Source organism: Phyllobates terribilis, unplaced genomic scaffold (assembly GCF_046119375.1).
Source record: "Phyllobates terribilis strain yellow unplaced genomic scaffold, ASM4611937v1 Scaffold_3__8_contigs__length_932513732, whole genome shotgun sequence".
In the NCBI taxonomy this organism is placed as follows: domain Eukaryota; kingdom Metazoa; phylum Chordata; class Amphibia; order Anura; family Dendrobatidae; genus Phyllobates; species Phyllobates terribilis.
Genome location: NW_027362763.1, coordinates 61,027,908 through 61,052,393, shown reverse-complemented (window position 1 = coordinate 61,052,393; position 24,486 = coordinate 61,027,908). Strand labels below are relative to the sequence as shown.

At 37.8% G+C, this 24,486-nt stretch overlaps 1 protein-coding gene across 4 annotated transcripts in view; it reads right to left on the bottom strand.

Moving 5' to 3' along the window:
* The window catches only part of PLA2G7 (phospholipase A2 group VII), an 89,971-nt gene extending 65,865 nt beyond the window's left edge, over positions 1-24,106 (bottom strand). For 2 of the 4 annotated variants that reach the window (XM_073673918.1, XM_073673917.1), the window contains exon 1: positions 23,944-24,106. The gene's annotated coding sequence lies outside the window, so the exon portion shown is untranslated. Of the gene's footprint in view, positions 1-11,249; positions 11,361-23,943 lie in introns of those variants that run through there. The other 2 variants (XM_073673916.1, XM_073673919.1) reach the window with 2 other exon arrangements.
* Between the last annotated feature and the right edge of the window lie 380 nt (positions 24,107-24,486).

Sequence of the window (24,486 nt, the reverse complement as noted above, 5' to 3'; positions counted from 1 at the left end):
TATAGTGCAGTGTATGATATATTACACACATTATACCATACATATATATTATAGTGTGTATAGTGCACGGTGTGGGATATATTACACACATTATACCATACATATATATTATAGTGCGTATAGTGCACGGTGTGATATATTACACTCATTATACCATACATATATATTATAGTGCGTATAGTGCACGGTGTGTGATATATTACACACATTATACCATACATATATATTATAGTGTGTATAGTGCCAGTGTTTGATATATTACACACATTATACCATACATATATATTATAGTGTGTATAGTGCAGTGTGTGATATATTACACACATTATACCATACATATATATTATAGTGTGTATAGTGCAGTGTGTGATATATTACACACATTATACCATACATATATATTATAGTGTGTATAGTGCAGTGTGTGATATATTACACTCATTATACCATACATATATATTATAGTGTGTATAGTGCAGTGTGTGATATATTACACACATTATACCACACATATATATTATAGTGTGTATAGTGCACGGTGTGTGATATATTACACACATTATACCATACATATATATTATAGTGTGTATAGTGCAGTGTATGATATATTACACACATTATACCACACATATATATTATAGTGTGTATAGGGCACGGTGTGTGATATATTACACACATTATACCATACATATATATTATAGTGCGTATAGTGCAGTGTGTGATATATTACACACATTATACCATACATATATATTATAGTGTGTATAGTGCAGTGTGTGATATATTACACACATTATACCATACATATATATTATAGTGTGTATAGGGCACGGTGTGTGATATATTGCACACATTATACCATACATATATATTATAGTGTGTATAGTGCACGGTGTGATATATTAAACACATTATACCATACATATATATTATAGTGTGTACAGTGCACGGTGTGTGATATATTACACACATTATACCATACATATATATTATAGTGTGTATAGTGCACGGTGTGTGATATATTACACACATTATACCATACATATATATTATAGTGTGTATAGTGCACGGTGTGTGATATATTACACACATTATACCATACATATATATTATAGTGTGTACAGTGCACGGTGTGTGATATATTACACACATTATACCATACATATATATTATAGTGTGTATAGTGCACGGTGTGTGATATATTACACACATTATACCATACATATATATTATAGTGTGTACAGTGCACGGTGTGTGATATATTACACACATTATACCATACATATATATTATAGTGTGTATAGTGCACGGTGTGATATATTACACACATTATACCATACATATATATTATAGTGTGTACAGTGCACGGTGTGTGATATATTACACACATTATACCATACATATATATTATAGTGTGTATAGTGCACGGTGTGTGATATATTACACACATTATACCATACATATATATTATAGTGTGTATAGTGCAGTGTATGATATATTACACACATTATACCATACATATATATTATAGTGTGTATAGTGCACGGTGTGGGATATATTACACACATTATACCATACATATATATTATAGTGCGTATAGTGCACGGTGTGATATATTACACTCATTATACCATACATATATATTATAGTGCGTATAGTGCACGGTGTGTGATATATTACACACATTATACCATACATATATATTATAGTGTGTATAGTGCACGGTGTGATATATTACACACATTATACCATACATATATATTATAGTGTGTACAGTGCACGGTGTGTGATATATTACACACATTATACCATACATATATATTATAGTGTGTATAGTGCACGGTGTGTGATATATTACACACATTATACCATTCATATATATTATAGTGTGTATAGTGCAGTGTATGATATATTACACACATTATACCATACATATATATTATAGTGTGTATAGTGCACGGTGTGGGATATATTACACACATTATACCATACATATATATTATAGTGCGTATAGTGCACGGTGTGATATATTACACTCATTATACCATACATATATATTATAGTGCGTATAGTGCACGGTGTGTGATATATTACACACATTATACCATACATATATATTATAGTGTGTATAGTGCAGTGTTTGATATATTACACACATTATACCATACATATATATTATAGTGTGTATAGTGCAGTGTGTGATATATTACACACATTATACCATACATATATATTATAGTGTGTATAGTGCAGTGTGTGATATATTACACACATTATACCATACATATATATTATAGTGTGTATAGTGCAGTGTGTGATATATTACACTCATTATACCATACATATATATTATAGTGTGTATAGTGCAGTGTGTGATATATTACACACATTATACCACACATATATATTATAGTGTGTATAGTGCACGGTGTGTGATATATTACACACATTATACCATACATATATATTATAGTGTGTATAGTGCAGTGTATGATATATTACACACATTATACCACACATATATATTATAGTGTGTATAGGGCACGGTGTGTGATATATTACACACATTATACCATACATATATATTATAGTGCGTATAGTGCAGTGTGTGATATATTACACACATTATACCATACATATATATTATAGTGTGTATAGTGCAGTGTGTGATATATTACACACATTATACCATACATATATATTATAGTGTGTATAGGGCACGGTGTGTGATATATTGCACACATTATACCATACATATATATTATAGTGTGTATAGTGCACGGTGTGATATATTAAACACATTATACCATACATATATATTATAGTGTGTACAGTGCACGGTGTGTGATATATTACACACATTATACCATACATATATATTATAGTGTGTATAGTGCACGGTGTGTGATATATTACACACATTATACCATACATATATATTATAGTGTGTATAGTGCACGGTGTGTGATATATTACACACATTATACCATACATATATATTATAGTGTGTACAGTGCACGGTGTGTGATATATTACACACATTATACCATACATATATATTATAGTGTGTATAGTGCACGGTGTGTGATATATTACACACATTATACCATACATATATATTATAGTGTGTACAGTGCACGGTGTGTGATATATTACACACATTATACCATACATATATATTATAGTGTGTATAGTGCACGGTGTGATATATTACACACATTATACCATACATATATATTATAGTGTGTACAGTGCACGGTGTGTGATATATTACACACATTATACCATACATATATATTATAGTGTGTATAGTGCACGGTGTGTGATATATTACACACATTATACCATACATATATATTATAGTGTGTATAGTGCAGTGTATGATATATTACACACATTATACCATACATATATATTATAGTGTGTATAGTGCACGGTGTGGGATATATTACACACATTATACCATACATATATATTATAGTGCGTATAGTGCACGGTGTGATATATTACACTCATTATACCATACATATATATTATAGTGCGTATAGTGCACGGTGTGTGATATATTACACACATTATACCATACATATATATTATAGTGTGTATAGTGCAGTGTTTGATATATTACACACATTATACCATACATATATATTATAGTGTGTATAGTGCAGTGTGTGATATATTACACACATTATACCATACATATATATTATAGTGCGTATAGTGCAGTGTGTGATATATTACACACATTATACCATACATATATATTATAGTGTGTACAGTGCACGGTGTGTGATATATTACACACATTATACCATACATATATATTATAGTGTGTATAGTGCACGGTGTGTGATATATTACACACATTATACCATACATATATATTATAGTGTGTATAGTGCACGGTGTGTGATATATTACACACATTATACCATACATATATATTATAGTGTGTACAGTGCACGGTGTGTGATATATTACACACATTATACCATACATATATATTATAGTGTGTATAGTGCACGGTGTGTGATATATTACACACATTATACCATACATATATATTATAGTGTGTACAGTGCACGGTGTGTGATATATTACACACATTATACCATACATATATATTATAGTGTGTATAGTGCACGGTGTGATATATTACACACATTATACCATACATATATATTATAGTGTGTACAGTGCACGGTGTGTGATATATTACACACATTATACCATACATATATATTATAGTGTGTATAGTGCACGGTGTGTGATATATTACACACATTATACCATACATATATATTATAGTGTGTATAGTGCAGTGTATGATATATTACACACATTATACCATACATATATATTATAGTGTGTATAGTGCACGGTGTGGGATATATTACACACATTATACCATACATATATATTATAGTGCGTATAGTGCACGGTGTGATATATTACACTCATTATACCATACATATATATTATAGTGCGTATAGTGCACGGTGTGTGATATATTACACACATTATACCATACATATATATTATAGTGTGTATAGTGCAGTGTTTGATATATTACACACATTATACCATACATATATATTATAGTGTGTATAGTGCAGTGTGTGATATATTACACACATTATACCATACATATATATTATAGTGTGTATAGTGCAGTGTGTGATATATTACACACATTATACCATACATATATATTATAGTGTGTATAGTGCAGTGTGTGATATATTACACTCATTATACCATACATATATATTATAGTGTGTATAGTGCAGTGTGTGATATATTACACACATTATACCACACATATATATTATAGTGTGTATAGTGCACGGTGTGTGATATATTACACACATTATACCATACATATATATTATAGTGTGTATAGTGCAGTGTATGATATATTACACACATTATACCACACATATATATTATAGTGTGTATAGGGCACGGTGTGTGATATATTACACACATTATACCATACATATATATTATAGTGCGTATAGTGCAGTGTGTGATATATTACACACATTATACCATACATATATATTATAGTGTGTATAGTGCAGTGTGTGATATATTACACACATTATACCATACATATATATTATAGTGTGTATAGGGCACGGTGTGTGATATATTGCACACATTATACCATACATATATATTATAGTGTGTATAGTGCACGGTGTGATATATTAAACACATTATACCATACATATATATTATAGTGTGTACAGTGCACGGTGTGTGATATATTACACACATTATACCATACATATATATTATAGTGTGTATAGTGCACGGTGTGTGATATATTACACACATTATACCATACATATATATTATAGTGTGTATAGTGCACGGTGTGTGATATATTACACACATTATACCATACATATATATTATAGTGTGTATAGTGCTGGGTGTGTGATATATTACACACATTATACCATACATATATATTATAGTGTGTACAGTGCACGGTGTGGGATATATTACACACATTATACCATACATATATATTATAGTGTGTATAGTGCACGGTGTGATATATTACACACATTATACCATACATATATATTATAGTGCGTATAGTGCACGGTGTGTGATATATTACACACATTATACCATACATATATATTATAGTGTGTATAGTGCAGTGTGTGATATATTACACACATTATACCATACATATATATTATAGTGTGTATAGTGCAGGGTGTGTGATATATTTCACTCATTATACCATACATATATATTATAGTGTAGTGTATGATATATTACGCACATTATACCATACATACATATTATAGTGTGTATAGTGCACGGTGTGATATATTACACACATTATACCATACATATATATTATAGTGTGTATAGTGCACGGTGTGTGATATATTACACACATTATACCATACATATATATTGTAGTGTGTATAGTGCACGGTGTGTGATATATTACACACATTATACCATACATATATATTATAGTGTGTACAGTGCACGGTGTGGGATATATTACACACATTATACCATACATATATATTGTAGTGTGTATAGTGCACGGTGTGTGATATATTACACACATTATACCATACATATATATTATATAGTGTGTATAGTGCAGTGTGTGATATATTACACTCATTATACCATACATATATATTGTAGTGTGTATAGTGCACGGTGTGATATATTACACACATTATACCATACATATATATTATAGTGTGTACAGTGCACGGTGTGTGATATATTACACACATTATACCATACATATATATTATAGTGTGTATAGTGCAGTGTGTGATATATTACACACATTATACCATACATATATATTATAGTGTGTATAGTGCACGGTGTGTGATATATTACACACATTATACCATAGATATATATTATAGTGTGTATAGTGCACGGTGTGTGATATATTACACACATTATACCATAGATATATATTATAGTGTGTACAGTGCACGGTGTGTGATATATTACACACATTATACCATACATATATATTATAGTGTGTACAGTGCACGGTGTGTGATATATTACACACATTATACCATACATATATATTATAGTGTGTACAGTGCACGGTGTGTGATATATTACACACATTATACCATACATATATATTATAGTGTGTACAGTGCACGGTGTGTGATATATTACACACATTATACCATACATATATATTATAGTGTGTATAGTGCACGGTGTGTGATATATTACACACATTATACCATACATATATATTATAGTGTGTATAGTGTACGGTGTGTGATATATTACACACATTATACCATACATATATATTATAGAGTGTACAGTGCACGGTGTGTGATATATTACACACATTATACCATACATATATATTATAGTGTGTACAGTGCACGGTGTGTGATATATTACACACATTATACCATACATATATATTATAGTGTGTATAGTGCACGGTGTGATATATTACACACATTATACCATACATATATATTATAGTGTGTACAGTGCACGGTGTGTGATATATTACACCCATTATACCATACATATATATTATAGTGTGTATAGTGCACGGTGTGTGATATATTACACTCATTATACCATACATATATATTATAGTGTGTATAGTGCAGTGTGTGATATATTACACACATTATACCATACATATATATTATAGTGTGTACAGTGCACGGTGTGTGATATATTACACCCATTATACCATACATATATATTATAGTGTGTATAGTGCACGGTGTGTGATATATTACACTCATTATACCATACATATATATTATAGTGTGTATAGTGCAGTGTGTGATATATTACACACATTATACCATACATATATATTATAGTGTGTACAGTGCACGGTGTGTGATATATTACACACATTATACCATACATATATATTATAGTGTGTACAGTGCACGGTGTGTGATATATTACACACATTATACCATACATATATATTATAGTGTGTATAGTGCACGGTGTGTGATATATTACACACATTATACCATACATATATATTATAGTGTGTATAGTGCACGGTGTGTGATATATTACACACATTATACCATACATATATATTATAGAGTGTACAGTGCACGGTGTGTGATATATTACACACATTATACCATACATATATATTATAGTGTGTACAGTGCACGGTGTGTGATATATTACACACATTATACCATACATATATATTATAGTGTGTATAGTGCACGGTGTGATATATTACACACATTATACCATACATATATATTATAGTGTGTACAGTGCACGGTGTGTGATATATTATACCCATTATACCATACATATATATTATAGTGTGTATAGTGCACGGTGTGTGATATATTACACTCATTATACCATACATATATATTATAGTGTGTATAGTGCAGTGTGTGATATATTACACACATTATACCATACATATATATTATAGTGTGTACAGTGCACGGTGTGTGATATATTACACACATTATACCATACATATATATTATAGTGTGTACAGTGCACGGTGTGTGATATATTACACACATTATACCATACATATATATTATAGTGTGTACAGTGCACGGTGTGTGATATATTACACACATTATACCATACATATATATTATAGTGTGTACAGTGCACGGTGTGTGATATATTACACACATTATACCATACATATATATTATAGTGTGTACAGTGCACGGTGTGTGATATATTACACACATTATACCATACATATATATTATAGTGTGTATAGCGCACGGTGTGATGTATTACACACATTACACCATACATATATATTATAGTGTGTATAGTGCACGGTGTGTGATATATTACACACATTATACCATACATATATATTATAGTGTGTATAGTGCTGGGTGTGTGATATATTACACACATTATACCATACATATATATTATAGTGTGTACAGTGCACGGTGTGGGATATATTACACACATTATACCATACATATATATTATAGTGTGTATAGTGCACGGTGTGGGATATATTACACACATTATACCATACATATATATTATAGTGCGTATAGTGCACGGTGTGTGATATATTACACACATTATACCATACATATATATTATAGTGTGTATAGTGCAGTGTGTGATATATTACACACATTATACCATACATATATATTATAGTGTGTATAGTGCAGGGTGTGTGATATATTTCACTCATTATACCATACATATATATTATAGTGTAGTGTATGATATATTACGCACATTATACCATACATATATATTATAGTGTGTATAGTGCACGGTGTGATATATTACACACATTATACCATACATATATATTATAGTGTGTATAGTGCACGGTGTGTGATATATTACACACATTATACCATACATATATATTGTAGTGTGTATAGTGCACGGTGTGTGATATATTACACACATTATACCATACATATATATTATAGTGTGTACAGTGCACGGTGTGGGATATATTACACACATTATACCATACATATATATTATAGTGTGTATAGTGCACGGTGTGATATATTACACACATTATACCATACATATATATTATAGTGCGTATAGTGCACGGTGTGTGATATATTACACACATTATACCATACATATATATTATAGTGTGTATAGTGCAGGGTGTGTGATATATTTCACTCATTATATCATACATATATATTATAGTGTAGTGTATGATATATTACGCACATTATACCATACATATATATTATAGTGTGTATAGTGCACGGTGTGATATATTACACACATTATACCATACATATATATTATAGTGTGTATAGTGCACGGTGTGTGATATATTACACACATTATACCATACATATATATTGTAGTGTGTATAGTGCACGGTGTGTGATATATTACACACATTATACCATACATATATATTATATAGTGTGTATAGTGCAGTGTGTGATATATTACACTCATTATACCATACATATATATTGTAGTGTGTATAGTGCACGGTGTGATATATTACACACATTATACCATACATATATATTATAGTGTGTACAGTGCACGGTGTGTGATATATTACACACATTATACCATACATATATATTATAGTGTGTATAGTGCAGTGTGTGATATATTACACACATTATACCATACATATATATTATAGTGTGTATAGTGCACGGTGTGTGATATATTACACACATTATACCATAGATATATATTATAGTGTGTATAGTGCACGGTGTGTGATATATTACACACATTATACCATACATATATATTATAGTGTGTATAGTGCACGGTGTGTGATATATTACACACATTATACCATACATATATATTATAGTGTGTACAGTGCACGGTGTGTGATATATTACACACATTATACCATACATATATATTATAGTGTGTACAGTGCACGGTGTGTGATATATTACACACATTATACCATACATATATATTATAGTGTGTACAGTGCACGGTGTGTGATATATTACACTCATTATACCATACATATATATTATAGTGTGTATAGTGCAGTGTGTGATATATTTCACTCATTATACCATACATATATATTATAGTGTAGTGTATGATATATTACGCACATTATACCATACATATATATTATAGTGTGTATAGTGCACGGTGTGATATATTACACACATTATACCATACATATATATTATAGTGTGTATAGTGCACGGTGTGTGATATATTACACACATTATACCATACATATATATTGTAGTGTGTATAGTGCACGGTGTGTGATATATTACACACATTATACCATACATATATATTATATAGTGTGTATAGTGCAGTGTGTGATATATTACACACATTATACCATACATATATATTGTAGTGTGTATAGTGCACGGTGTGATATATTACACACATTATACCATACATATATATTATAGTGTGTACAGTGCACGGTGTGTGATATATTACACACATTATACCATACATATATATTATAGTGTGTATAGTGCAGTGTGTGATATATTACACACATTATACCATAGATATATATTATAGTGTGTATAGTGCACGGTGTGTGATATATTACACACATTATACCATAGATATATATTATAGTGTGTATAGTGCACGGTGTGTGATATATTACACACATTATACCATACATATATATTATAGTGTGTACAGTGCACGGTGTGTGATATATTACACACATTATACCATACATATATATTATAGTGTGTACAGTGCACGGTGTGTGATATATTACACACATTATACCATACATATATATTATAGTGTGTATAGTGCACGGTGTGTGATATATTACACACATTATACCATACATATATATTATAGTGTGTATAGTGCAGGGTGTGTGATATATTACACACATTATACCATACATATATATTATAGTGTGTACAGTGCACGGTGTGTGATATATTACACACATTATACCATACATATATATTATAGTGTGTATAGTGCACGGTGTGTGATATATTACACACATTATACCATACATATATATTATAGTGTGTATAGTGCAGGGTGTGTGATATATTACACACATTATACCATACATATATATTATAGTGTGTACAGTGCAGGGTGTGTGATATATTACACACACACTGTATATTACACACACTAGTCCCTGCAGACCGCTGTGGGAAGCCCCGTTCACACACGGTCGTGACGTCACTGCATGTTTCCCGCCCATCTCTCAGCACTATCATTACCTCACAGCTGGGGCATCAGGGCAGAGATCACTCAGAGCGGAGCTCTCCTCGGAGACAGAGCGGCTGGCGCAGGGCTGGATAGGAAGTGTGTGCCGGGGCTTCCTGTGGTGCCGGGCGGTGTATGCGCAGTGTCAGCGCAGCCATTAGGCAACCACAGGAAGCCTCAGCGACCCTCAGCCTGATCTGTACAGTGTGGGGGAGATGAGGTTCCGTGTATGAGGCAATGGCGGCAGTACTGACACAGCTTACCTCAGATTATAAACAGTTACGAGCTGTAGGTGACTCGGCACCATTTTTTTCCCGACTATTGTGTAAGTACAGCCATGAGAGGAGGAGGCGGCGGCGGCCAGTATAGTGAAGTGTCTCCATCTTACTAGTGATTAAAAAATAAAAATCCTAACTTTATAATACATAAAATGTGGTTTGTGTCACCTGTGACCGGTAACTTTTTAATTCCTCGGTCAGCAGAGCTGGGGGACGGTATCGCTTTTTTGCTTGCCAAACTGTTGTTTCTATTGATACCATTTTGAGATATCAGGCTGTGTGCCCACAATGCGTTTTATAAGCGTTTAAACAGCAGCAGAAACGCATGGTAGAAGGCCTGCCATGTTCCCCAATGATAATCCACATGTGCTGTGCACATGCTGCGGAAACATTCCGCTGCGGATTATCATTGCGGAAAAAAAACGCAGCACTACCAATTATTTTGTGGAAGCGCTGCGTTTTCGCCGCCATTGACTTGCATTAGAACGCATGGATTATTCATCACTGCATATGTAGATGCACATTCCATGCGTTCCAATGTGCGGATGGTACGGTACCATAGAAACTGAAAAAAATAAAAAGGCTATGTACCCACGATGCAGAAATGCTCCGGATTTTTTCCTGAGCGTTTCTGCATCTCCCTGGCAGAAAAAACGCATGCGGATTGTACATGCGGATTGTACATGCGTTTTTCCTGCCAGGGACATGCGGATGTGAAGCGTTCTTCACATACATTCCCGCATGCGGGTTGACAAGCGCTTTCCAAGCAATTTTAGCATCACTTGGAAAGTGCTTGACAACTTGGTCACACTATATAAAGCCATGTAACCGGCATGGATTTATATACTGTGACCTTAAAGAATGGTAAAAAATAAATCTATACTTACCTTCTGATGGCCCCCAAAGTCTTGCTTCGCTCCGTCCTGGCTGCCAGCAGATCGCGGTACACTGCACTGAAGGACCTGACGTCACATGACTATGATGTCAGCGCAGGTCCTTCAGTCCATCGCGATCTGCCGGCAAGGGAGGACGAGCGCAGCGGGGGCCATCAAATGGTAAATATAACATTTATTTTATTCTTTTTTTTTTTTTTTTTTTTTACAGGTTCTATGGTACCACTATAATATATATATATATTACACACACACACAGGGTGATCCAAAAGTAGGTGGACAGAAAGTGTAATAAGGTTATGAAGGGGGAGATTTATCAAACACTAAATTGCAGCCGCCTGTCTGGATCACCCTCCAATAAACCATGAATTAGACGTGGACGATAAGCTTTCCACCCAATAGATTTCAGGATTCACATGATAGAAGCTCGTGAAATTCCCAATTCCAGAGAGGCTCTTCTGGTGGACTTTTTTGGACTCTGAACAAATGTTGTTTTATTATCTTCTGTACAGACTGTTTTGGGTTGACCAGTTTTTGGAGCATTAAGGATTGAGCCAGTGGCATTGAATTTGTCACGAATGCGGTTTGTCTCTTTGGGGCTTGAGTACCCAATGTTTCAACCCAATTTGCTCTAACGGTTTCAGCATTTTGAGATTTCCAATACTCTGTTAAAATCCATTTTCTTTGATCTGAATTTAAATTATTTGCCATTATGTGTTATCTGAATTATCTGAAAAGAAAACAGATTTGGGGGAGATCTATCTGTGAAAACTAGATCTGTGAAACTGGCTCAGTTGCCCTTAGCAACCAATCAGATTCCACCTTTCATTTTCCAAAGAGTCTGTGAGAAATGAAAAGTGGAATCTGATTGGTTGCTAAGGGTAACTGAGCCAGTTTCACTTTACACCATGTTTGATAAATCTCCCCCTTCATAACCTTATTACAATTTCTGTCCACCTACTTTTGGACCTCCCTGTGTATATACACTGCTCAAAAAAATAAAGGGAACACTTAAACAACACAATGTAATTCCAAGTCAATAACACTTCTGTGAAATCTACCTGTCCAGTTATGAAGCAACACTGATTGTGAATCAATTTCTTCTGCTGTTGTGCAAATGGAACAGACAACTGGTAGAAATGATCGGCAATTAGCAAGATACCCCCTATAAACGAGCGGTTCTGCAGGTGGTGACCACAGACCATTTCTCTGTTCTCATCCTTTTTGGCTGTTGTTTTGGTCACTTTTTCATTTTGTCATTGGTCTCACCCCTAGAGGTTCAGTAGCATGAGGCGGTGTCTACAGTACAACCCACAGAAGTTGCTCAGGTAGTGCAGTTCATCCAGGATGGCACATCAGTGCGAGCTGTGGCAAGAAGGTTTGCTGTGTCTATCAGTGTAGTGTCCAGAGCATGGAGCAGATACCAGGAGACATGGAGGGGGCCGTAGGAGGGTAACAACCCAGCAGCAAGACCGCTACCTCCTCCTCTGTGCAAGGAGGAACAGGAAGAGCACTGCCAGAGCCCTGCAAAATGACCTCCAGGAGGCCACAAATGTGCATGTGTCTGCACAAACGGTTAGAAACCAACTCCATGAGGGTGGTATGAGGGCCCGACGTCCACAGATGGGGGTTGTGCTCACAGCCCAACACCGTGCAGGACGCTTGGCATTTGCCACAGAACACCAGGATTGGCAAAGTCGCCACTGGCGCCCTGTGCTCTTCACAGATGAAAGCAGGTTCACACTGAGCACATGTGACAGACTTGACAGAGTCTGGAGACGCCGTGGAGAGCGATCTGCTGCCTGCAACATCCTTCAGCATGACCGGTTTGGCAGTGGGTCAGTAATGGTGTGGGATGGCATTTCTTTGGAGGGCCACACAGCCCTCCATGTGCTCGTCAGAGGTAGCCTGACTGCCATTAGGTACCGAGATGAGATCCTGAGACCATATGCTGGTGCGGTTGGCCCTGGGTTCCTTCTAATGCAGGACAATGCCAGACCTCATGTGGCTGGAGTGTGTCAGCAGTTCCTGCAAGATGAAGGCATTGAAGCTATGGACTGGCCCGCCTGTTCCCCAGACCTGAATCCGATTGAGCACATCTGGGACATCATGTCTCGCTCCATCCACCAACGTCACGTTGCACCACAGACTGTCCAGGAGTTGGCGGATGCTTTAGTCCAGGTCTGGGAGGAGATCCCACAGGAGACCATCCGCAACCTCATCAGGAGCATGCCCAGGCGTTGTAGGGAGGTCATACAGGCACGTGGAGGCCACACACAATACTGAGACTCATCAGGAGCATGCCCAGGCGTTGTAGGGAGGTCATACAGGCACGTGGAGGCCACACACAATACTCAGCCTCATTTTGACTTTTTTTAAGGACATTGCATCAAAGTTGGATCAGCCTGTAGTGTGTTTTTCCACTTTAATTTTGGGGGTGACTCAAAATCCAGGCCTCCATTGGTTAATAAATGTGATTTCCATTGATGATTTTTGTGTGATTTTGTTGTCAGCACATTCAACTTTGTACAGAACAAAGTATTCAATGAGAATATTTCATTCATTCAGATCTAGGATGTGTTATTTGAGTGTTCCCTTTATTTTTTTTGAGCAGTGGATATATATTATAATAAAATTTCTAGCCCCTTAACGACCTTGGACATATAGGTGCGTCCAAGGTCGTCTCCCATGCCTGTCATTGTAAATCTATGAATGCCGGCACTCTTAGGAGATGATGGTTTCTTCTACAGACAGCAGAGCTGAAGCCCTACTATGTATAGCACAGACGATCGCAGCTTCAAATCTCCTAAGGGAATTTATTAAGCCAGTAAAAAGTTTTTAAAAAAAACAAAACACAAAAGTTCAAATCACCCTCCATTTTTGCCCCATTCAAAATAAAACAGTAATAAAAGAAAAAATACACATATTTGGTATGACTGCATTCAGAAATGTCCGATCAAAATATAAAGCAAATTTATCCGATCAGTAAATAGTGCAACAAGCAAAAAGAATCAAAACATCAGAATTACAGGTCTAAGAAAATGGCAACCTTTCCTTTTTTTCTTACAAATTTTAGATTTTTTTTCACCACTTAAATAAAAAATAAACTACATGTTTGACCTCTGCATACTCGTAATGACCTGGAGAATAATAATGGCGGGTCAGTTTTAGCATTTAGTGAGCATGGTTAAAAAAAACAACTTTTTTTTTACAATTTCACGGCACTTGGATTTTTTCCCCATTTTTCAATACACAATATGGTAAAATCAATGGTGTCATTCAAATGTACAACTCGTCCCGCCAAAAAAAATAAAACCTTCATGTGGCCATATTGACGGAAAAATAAAAAAAGTTATGGCTCTGGGAAGAAGAGGAGCAAAAAAACAAAAGCGCAAAAATGGAAAATCGCAAGGTGGTGAAGGGGTTAAACATTTTATTAATTACTCTTCACTTTAATTTGTCGGACTCTGCATGGAACTTGAACCTTAGATCAATTGACGTTTCCCATATTAAGCCATAAGAGGTCAAAGAGGAGTATAAAAGGGTTAATATTTTCACATTTTTTTTGCACTTTCGTTTTTTGCTCCCCTTCTCCCACGAGTCATAACTTTTTTATTTTTCCGTCAATATGGCCATGTGAGGGCTTGTTTTTTGCGGGACAAGTTTTACTTTTGAATGGCACCATTGATTTTACCATATAGTGTGCTGGAAAAAGTGCGGTGAAATTGCAAAAAAAAAAGTGCAATTCCACAATTTTTTTTTTTTTTTTTTTATTTACCATGTTCACTAAATGCTAAAACTGACCTACAAGTACGCAGATACCAAACATGTATAGGTTCTTTTTATGTAAATGGTGAAAAAAAAAATTCCAACTTTTTTTTGATTTTTTTTTTTTTTTTTTGCTTTTGTTGCCTGCCATTTTCCGAGACCTGTAGCATTTTCATATTTTAGGATCTGGGGCCGGGTGAGGGCTTATGCTTTGCGCCCCGAGCTGACATTTTTATTCATACCATTTTAGGGTAGATATGATGTTTTAATCGCCTCTTATTGTATTTTATTGCAGTGTTGCTGCAACCAAAAAAGACGTAATTCTGGCGTTTGATTTTTTTTTTCTCGTTATGCCGTTTACCGATCAGTTTCAGTCTTTTTATATTTTGATAAATTCTGAACGCAGCGATACCAAATACATGTACTTTTAATTGTTTTATTTTCAATGGGGTAAAAGGGGAGTGATTTGAACCTATTTTTTTTTTTCATACTTTTGACAAACTGCAATAGTCCCCTTAGGAGACTTGAACCTGCGATTGTCTGATCAACTGTGCTATATATAGCAAGGCTTCAACCCTGCTATGTACAGTATACAAGAAATAAAATCTCCTATGAACGCCGGCCATGAGCTGGCATTCACAGGAGATTCACAATGACAGGCACAAGGGTCTTCTGCAGACCCCCCCGCTGTCATGACAACCCATTGGCGCTCCGCGATCACGTGATTAAATCAGCCTTCAAGTGCGGGAAAAGATGCGGGCTCAGCGCCAGAGCCCGCATCAAAGGCAGGGACACGACCTTTGACATACGTATTCATCAAAGGTCGTGAGGAGGTTAAATTAATATAAAAAAAGTTAGGCAATCATTTTCCTTTTAATATGAAATCCTGTCCTGCAGCTAAATTGGCAACCACCAAGCACTGAAATCTGCAGACTGTTTCTCTCTGTGTAATTCCATTTACGTATCCCAAAGGGTGAATTGTGCAATGCTGTGAATCACGAAGACGACTAGGATGATACATGGGAATGACGTTTATACAAGAAGATTGCTTATCAGAGTAATAGGATGTCATTAATCCCACATATCCTCCAATATCATCATCCTCCTACATACTGTATTTTGCGGATTATAAAATGCACCCCAAATTTTGGGAAGAAAAATGGGAAAAAATGTTTTTAATAAAATTGTGGTGTGTCTTATAGTCAGTGCGTCTTACTGCTTACTGGGGGTGCGGTGGAGCAGGCTCCCGGGGGTGCGGTGGAGCAGGGTTGCTGCTGTAGGAAGCTGGGCATGGCAGGAGTGGAGCGATGCTATGGGCCTCAGGCTGGGTGGAGCGGGTGTTCGGAGGTGCGAGGGGATGTTGAGGGTGTTCGGCGGTGCGGGGACTCTGCCAACATTTTGTGAAAGCCCAAAGCCTTCGCACTTAAATGGTATATAATGCGGTGGACTCCGGGAAAATGGCCGCCATGGGCAGCACATGCGCCGCCCACGGCAGCCATTTTCCCGGAGTCGACCGCATTGTATACCATGTAAGTGCGGGGGCTCCGGGCTTTCTCAAAATGACAGCGGAGCTCCAGCAACGACGAACACCCGCAGCGTCGCACATCCAAATACCCCCTCCTCCCAGCGTGGGGCCTGCAGCATCGCCCCACTCCTGCCTCCGCCGCCAGCAGCGAGCCTGGGACCCCGCTCCACCGCAGCCGGTAAGGTATATTTGCACCCCTATTTTCTCCCCAAATCTGGGGGGAAAAAAAAGTGCGTCTCATAAAGTGAAAAATACGGTACTTTGAAGTTCTATATAACAATTGGGATTTCAGGCTCACAAAAGGTTCTGGTTTTGGCAGTCAAAATACCAACTCTGAAATATTCCCAACATATAAGTGGGGACTATTGCACCCATTGATCAGTACAGATCCACGCTGTTGGGTTCCAGAAGTGATACACAAAAACAACGACGTCTTTAACTGATTGACTGAGAGCAGACCATGTTGTCGCTGGCATCGGTGCCGGCTGGAAGTACTCACTTGCTGATCTGCTCCGTCTTCTGGTAGTGACCGAGGCTTGGTACTGCACATCCGCCACCTATTCAAAGCAATAGAAGGTGGATACGCACAGAAGACGGCCAGCTCCATAAGGGAGTGCTTCTGGATGGCGGAGCCGACACCGATAACAGCTGATCGGTGGGGCTGCCGGGTGTCGGATCCCGACCGATCAGCCATTCATGACCTATCTTAAGGATCGGTCATCAATGTAAAGTAGCGGACAACCTCGTTAACTCCCAGATAACCTTTTTAAGACCTGCCAATTATAGATTAGAACCCCACGTACTTGTTCCCGTTTGAAGAGATTGATAGTATCATCTAATGATTTTTGACAGTCCTAAGTTCTGTAAAGTTATCAACACGGATAGTAATAGTTTATTATTAGGACTTGTGCAGACGACTGTATTATGAGTGTTATCCAACAAAACATCTTATTGCAATCGAACAATATTATTCTACGGGGCCGTGCAAATCTTAAGAGGAAAAAATAAAAATCGCAGCAAGCACAGGTTGGGTCTGATATGCAAAGTCAATGAGTTTGCGGAAACCATTGGACTACACTCAGATGACATCTATGTTCAGTCCTACTTCCATCGACTGACAGAAAGGAGAAGACGAAGAGAAGATAGGAAAAAAAATTTCTCCATCTGTGAAATTCGGATCACTCTGATCAGAGTGTGATTAGCATAATTGACCCGATTCTCTCGGATGAGAGAATATACGCTGGTAGCCTTACAGAGAGGTATAGGGAAGCTGTGGGCTTGGGCTAAGAAATTGGAATCAGGTTTAATGTAGATAAGTGTAAGGTCAATACAAAATTATGTATAAAACACTAAAAAAACAAAAAAAACAATGGGGAAACCTATCACTGAAAAAGACTTGGGTGTATCGGTAGACAGCAAACTCTACTTTAGTGACCAGTACCAGGCAGCTGCTGCCAAGGCATGTGATGAAAAGGCATAGATGACAAGAACATGGTTTTCCCTCCATACAAGTCACGAGTGCAGCCACACTTAGAAGACTGGGTACCATTTTGGTGTCCAGTGTATAAGAAGGACACAGCTGAACTAGAGCGGGTGCAGAGAAGAGCGACCAAGGTTATTAAGGGAACGGGTGACTGCAGGAGACGGGTTATCAAACTTGGGGCTATTCAGTTTAGGGTCAATCTAATTACAGTATAGTAATATAGGAGAGGACAGAGATCTTTTTAATGATATTTTTACACCTAGGTCTGCAGTGATGACAAGACGTAATCCTCTATGCCTAGAGGAAAGAAGGTTTAATCACCACAGATGGTGATTATTTACAGTACGAGGAATGAGACTATTGAACTCTCTGCCACAACATGTAATGGCTGAGTCTCTAAACAAGTTGGAGCTGGGGCTGGATGCCGCTCTCGATAAATCTAATAGTACAGGTTATGAATTGTGACAAAATTATATTTATCATTCACTTTCTGACTCCGGAGGGTGTGGACATGCCTGTCTGCCTCTCTGCTAGATTGTGGAGACAATACGGCGCCGGACTACTGGCAGCCCATTGCAGCAGCAGAAGCTTCTACTTTATTTTAGTTACAGTTTTGTTACAGTTATTTTATTTTATTATTTTATTACCTTCTCTGGATTGCAACGTTCCTGTATACTCGTCTATTGGGGATGGAAGATACAACACTTCCCACACTATCAACTGCTGCTGGGCACACAGCACGAGATCTGCACCTGGATCTTCTTCCACCACTTACAAGTCTCCTGCAGGTACAGACACTCTGGGGCACGCAATACGGACCATCTCAGCTAATGCTACTGAAGGATGCATGCTGCTACCCACAGCCTGTGACAGGGATACAGCCATATGTGAGCGGTGGAGGTCACTGTATACGATTTGCCATGGAGAGGACTGGTGTGACGGGTGGAAATAATGACGGGATGGTGGACCCTAGGTCTGTTGCTAAACGAGCAGTGTATTCTAGGGATCGTCTTCTGGAACTGCGCAGGATAAAGTCTTCTCCAGCAGTGGCAATACTGAATGTTCCACGGGAAATAAGGAGACCTTTCAGAGGCTGCAGAGCAGGCAAGAAGATCAAGTCCTGGAGGAGAAGGTTTAAACCAGTGGTCCCATCCATTATCATGGGTAACGTACGATCGCTGGGAAATAAGTCGGATGAACTGCTGGCTCTGAGTAAGACCCAGAAGGAGTTTAGGGAATGCAGTCTCATGTGCTTTACAGAAACCTGGCTGCATGAGGAGGTCCCAGATTCATGTGTCTCGGTACCAGGGTTTCAAATGGTTCGGGCTGATAGAGAGAGAGTTAGATGCGGCAAGAAAAAAGGTGGAGGAGTGATACTCTACATTAACAACAGATGGTGCAATCAGGGGCATGTAACTGTTAAGGAGAAACATTGCTGTCCAAATATTGAACTGTTAGCAGTGGGCCTCAGGCCTTACTATCTGCCTAGAGAATTCACTCTTGTTATTGTAGTTGTGATGTATATACCACCATCTGCGAACCCAGAGGCTGCTGGGGATGTGTTGTCAGGGGTGATGGCCCGGCTTCAGACTAAACACCCAAACTCTCTAACTGTAATTTCTGGGGATTTCAATCGAGTAAAGATCTCATCTGCAATACCAAAGTTCTATCAATATGTCAAATGTCCTACACGGGACAACAACACACTGGATCTCCTCTTTGCTAATGTTAAGAATGCTTATTCATCGGCTGCATTACCCCCCCTGGGGAAATCTGACCACAACCTCATACTATTGTCTCCTGCTTACCAACCAGACGTCCGCAAACAACCAGTGACAATTAAAAAGATAAGGAAGTGGTGTCCAGCAGCAGAGGAGGCGTTACAAGACTGCTTTGACTGTACAGACTGGGAGGTGTTGTGTACCATGAAAGAGAAATGTAATGTTAATGAGATTACTGGCAGAGTTACTGATTACATCAACTTCTGTATGGACATTGTAGTACCTGTTCAAGAGATTCGGTGTTATGCAAACAATAAGCCATGGATTACAAAAGAGTTGAAACATTTACTAAACATGAAAAAACTGGCTTTTAAAAGGAAGGACAAGGAGGCATTGAAAATTATACAGCGAGACCTAAAGGGGAAAATTAAGATTGCCCGTGAGGCATTCAGAGTTAAATTAGAAAATCAATTTGCACAAAAAAGCTCCAGAGAGGTGTGGGCTGGAATGAAGCTAGTGACTGGGTTTAAGGCAAGGTCGGAGCAGGGGGGTGGTGGACTTACAATGGCTAATGAAATGAATCAGTTCTTCAATAGATTCAGCAATAAAGGTGCGGTAGCAGCAGGGAAGGGGGAGGAGGCCGGGGAACAACTAGCTAAATTAACAGGGGGTGAAATAGATCATTTCTCGGTCTCCAAAAATGACGTGAGGGACCAGTTTAGTAAGCTGGCCATTGGCAAAGCAGCAGGGCCTGACGGTCTCAGTCCACGTGTCCTCAGAGTGTGTGCAAATGAGTTATGTACTGTCTTCCAGCATCTCTTTAACCAGAGCTTACAATCAAAGAGAGTACCAGTGCTATGGAAGACTTCCTGCCTGGTGCCGATTCCCAAGACTACCTTCCCGGCTTCCCCGGGGGACTATAGACCGGTGGCCTTAACATCGCATGCGATGAAGTCCTTGGAGAGAATAGTACTTGCTCACTTGTGTCCGAGGGTGATGGCGCATACTGATGCTCTTCAGTTTGCGTACCGGCAGGGACTGGGTGTGGACGATGCTGTAGCGTCTCTGCTACAAACAGTACATTCCTTTTTGGACAATGATGGAACCACAGTGCGTGCTTTGTTCTTTGATTTCTCTAGTGCGTTCAACACATTACAGCCACTCTTACTGCGAGGAAAGTTGATTAAAATGGCGGTGGATGAGGGACTTGTGAATTGGATAATTGACTACCTGTCGGATAGGCCACAGTTTGTTAGGTGGGGGACGGCTACATCAGATAGTGTACTGAGCAGTGTCGGAGCCCCGCAGGGAACAGTGCTGTCGCCATTCCTCTTTACATTGTACACAGCTGACTTTCAGTATAAATCAGACCGTTGTCACCTCCAGAAGTACTCGGATGACTCTGTCATAGTTGGCGGTATTGGGAAGGACCAGGACGAAGAGGAATATAGAAGGGTGGTTGCGGACTTTGTAGTATGGTGCCAGGCTAACCATCTAGAACTAAATGTTAAGAAAACCAGGGAGTTGGTGATGAGCTATGGAAGGTGCAAGAAGGTATGCCTACCTGTTACCATTGACGGTCAGGATGTGGAGATGGTGGACAGTTTCAAATATTTGGGGGTTTACCTGGATAGCAAGCTAGACTGGAAGTGCCACATGGAGAAGGTCTACAAGAAGGGGATGAGTAGATTGTACTTCCTAAGGAAGTTAAGGTCTTTTAATGTGTGTGGCAAAATGCTTGAGGTGTTCTACCAATCCATTGTGGCTAGTGCCACCTTTGCGGTAATAATTTGCTGGGGTAACAGTGTGCGTGTTGCTGACGCCAACAAGCTCAACAAACTTATAAAGAAGGCTAGCGCGACGGTGGGCCTACAGCTTGGGACTTTTGAAGAGGTGGTAGAGGATAGGATTAAGAAGAAGTGCAGAGCTATAATGGGCAACAACACACACCCGCTTTATGAACTGTTTGCGAAACAGAAGAGCACATTCAGCAATCGCCTAATACAACTAAGGTGTAAAAAGGAAAAATACAGGAGATCGTTTGTTCCAACAGCTATGGGGGTGTTTAACAAATGTCTGAAAAGCAATGTCTAAAGCATTCCAAATGTTTTGTTATCATATGTGTCATGTTCGAGATCTGTGTTCTGCTGCTGTGATACCGCAATTTCCTCCGGGATAAAAAATAAAGTATATATCGTATATCTTATTCCTATTTATTCTTGTTATCCTAATATTGGGCAATTAGTAGAGTTGGTGTTAATTGACTCTGACCGCTTGACAAAAGCAACGAGGTTCACCTCCTACCTGACTACATCTGCGGCTCTGCTTTTGATTAACCGTTTTGGCGCAACGTCAAATGTGCACCACGCCACAACGATGACGTAGCACCAAGTCGGGTAATCAAAAGAAGAGCCACAAATGCATGTAAGGTAGGTTCTCAGGGCTTACACCCTGCAGTCAAATATTACTGGGGAGGATGATGGACCAGGTCCTACAAATCGATTTGCACCAACTCTAGCAATTGGCACCTGCTTCATGAGATTTTTTGCTTTCCTTCAGATCAACACATCAGGTTTATAGGTTGGACTCAATGCACAAGTCTCTCTTTTCAACCATAACAACTATGAAAAATGATAAGTCTCGGTAAGGATGAGTGTTCTAGTAATTGTTCTCCCACCTATCATATTATTGTGACCAGTCTAACTGATAGATAAGACAAGCACGGTGCTATCACAGGACATAGATCCTTTCTGTTATTAAAGGCTTGTCTTGGCACAAGCAGGATAAGTCATCCATGTCAGATCGGTGAGGTTTTAGCCACTCGAGGAAAGTAAACACTAAGGAAATAAATACTAATACCCTCACTTCAAAGTAAAATGTAGCATCCCTGCCACTGATACATCTACCGTCCGCTGCAAGCGGTCAGGCAAGTTAGGGGTTGTAGTGTAGATCAAGAACACCAGGACAGCAACACAATGGGTAGATGGTTTCCTGATCTACTTTATGTATGGAAGTATATAAAAAAGTTTTTTGTACAAACCTTGACAGCAGACTTGGCAGGGACTGTCCTCCCAGCTGTAGCTGTAATCCTGGCCTGGCTCTCACTGCTGCAGCACCATTGTGCTATATTGTGTTGTGAGCCTCCAGCTGACTCAGGCTGGGCTTGTACTGTGCATCAGAGGGGAGGGTGCAAGTCCTTTCCTGACTTTTTTCATTGGTGACTGGGGGAGGGACTGAACTTTTCTTTTCCTTGAAGTTCACATTAGATCACAGTGCGAATTACTGGGGCATAAGTCATGTCTGTAGACTCTCTGTACACCTACAGGTATGGACGCACATAATGAACTCACTAGTTTCCTATTACACCCTGATACATTTGCTGCACCTATCAGGAAGTGTGGTGAAACTACACGTCATAGATGTGTAACACTTCTTCTTAAAAGGAATTTACTGACAAAGAATTTATAATTGGTGGAAAAAGGTTGAACTTGATGGATCAAGATCTTTTTTTCAACCCATGTAACTATGAATTTGAGCCAGCAGGTATTAAAAGTGCTTGATCAGCCTCCTAATACCGGTTTGA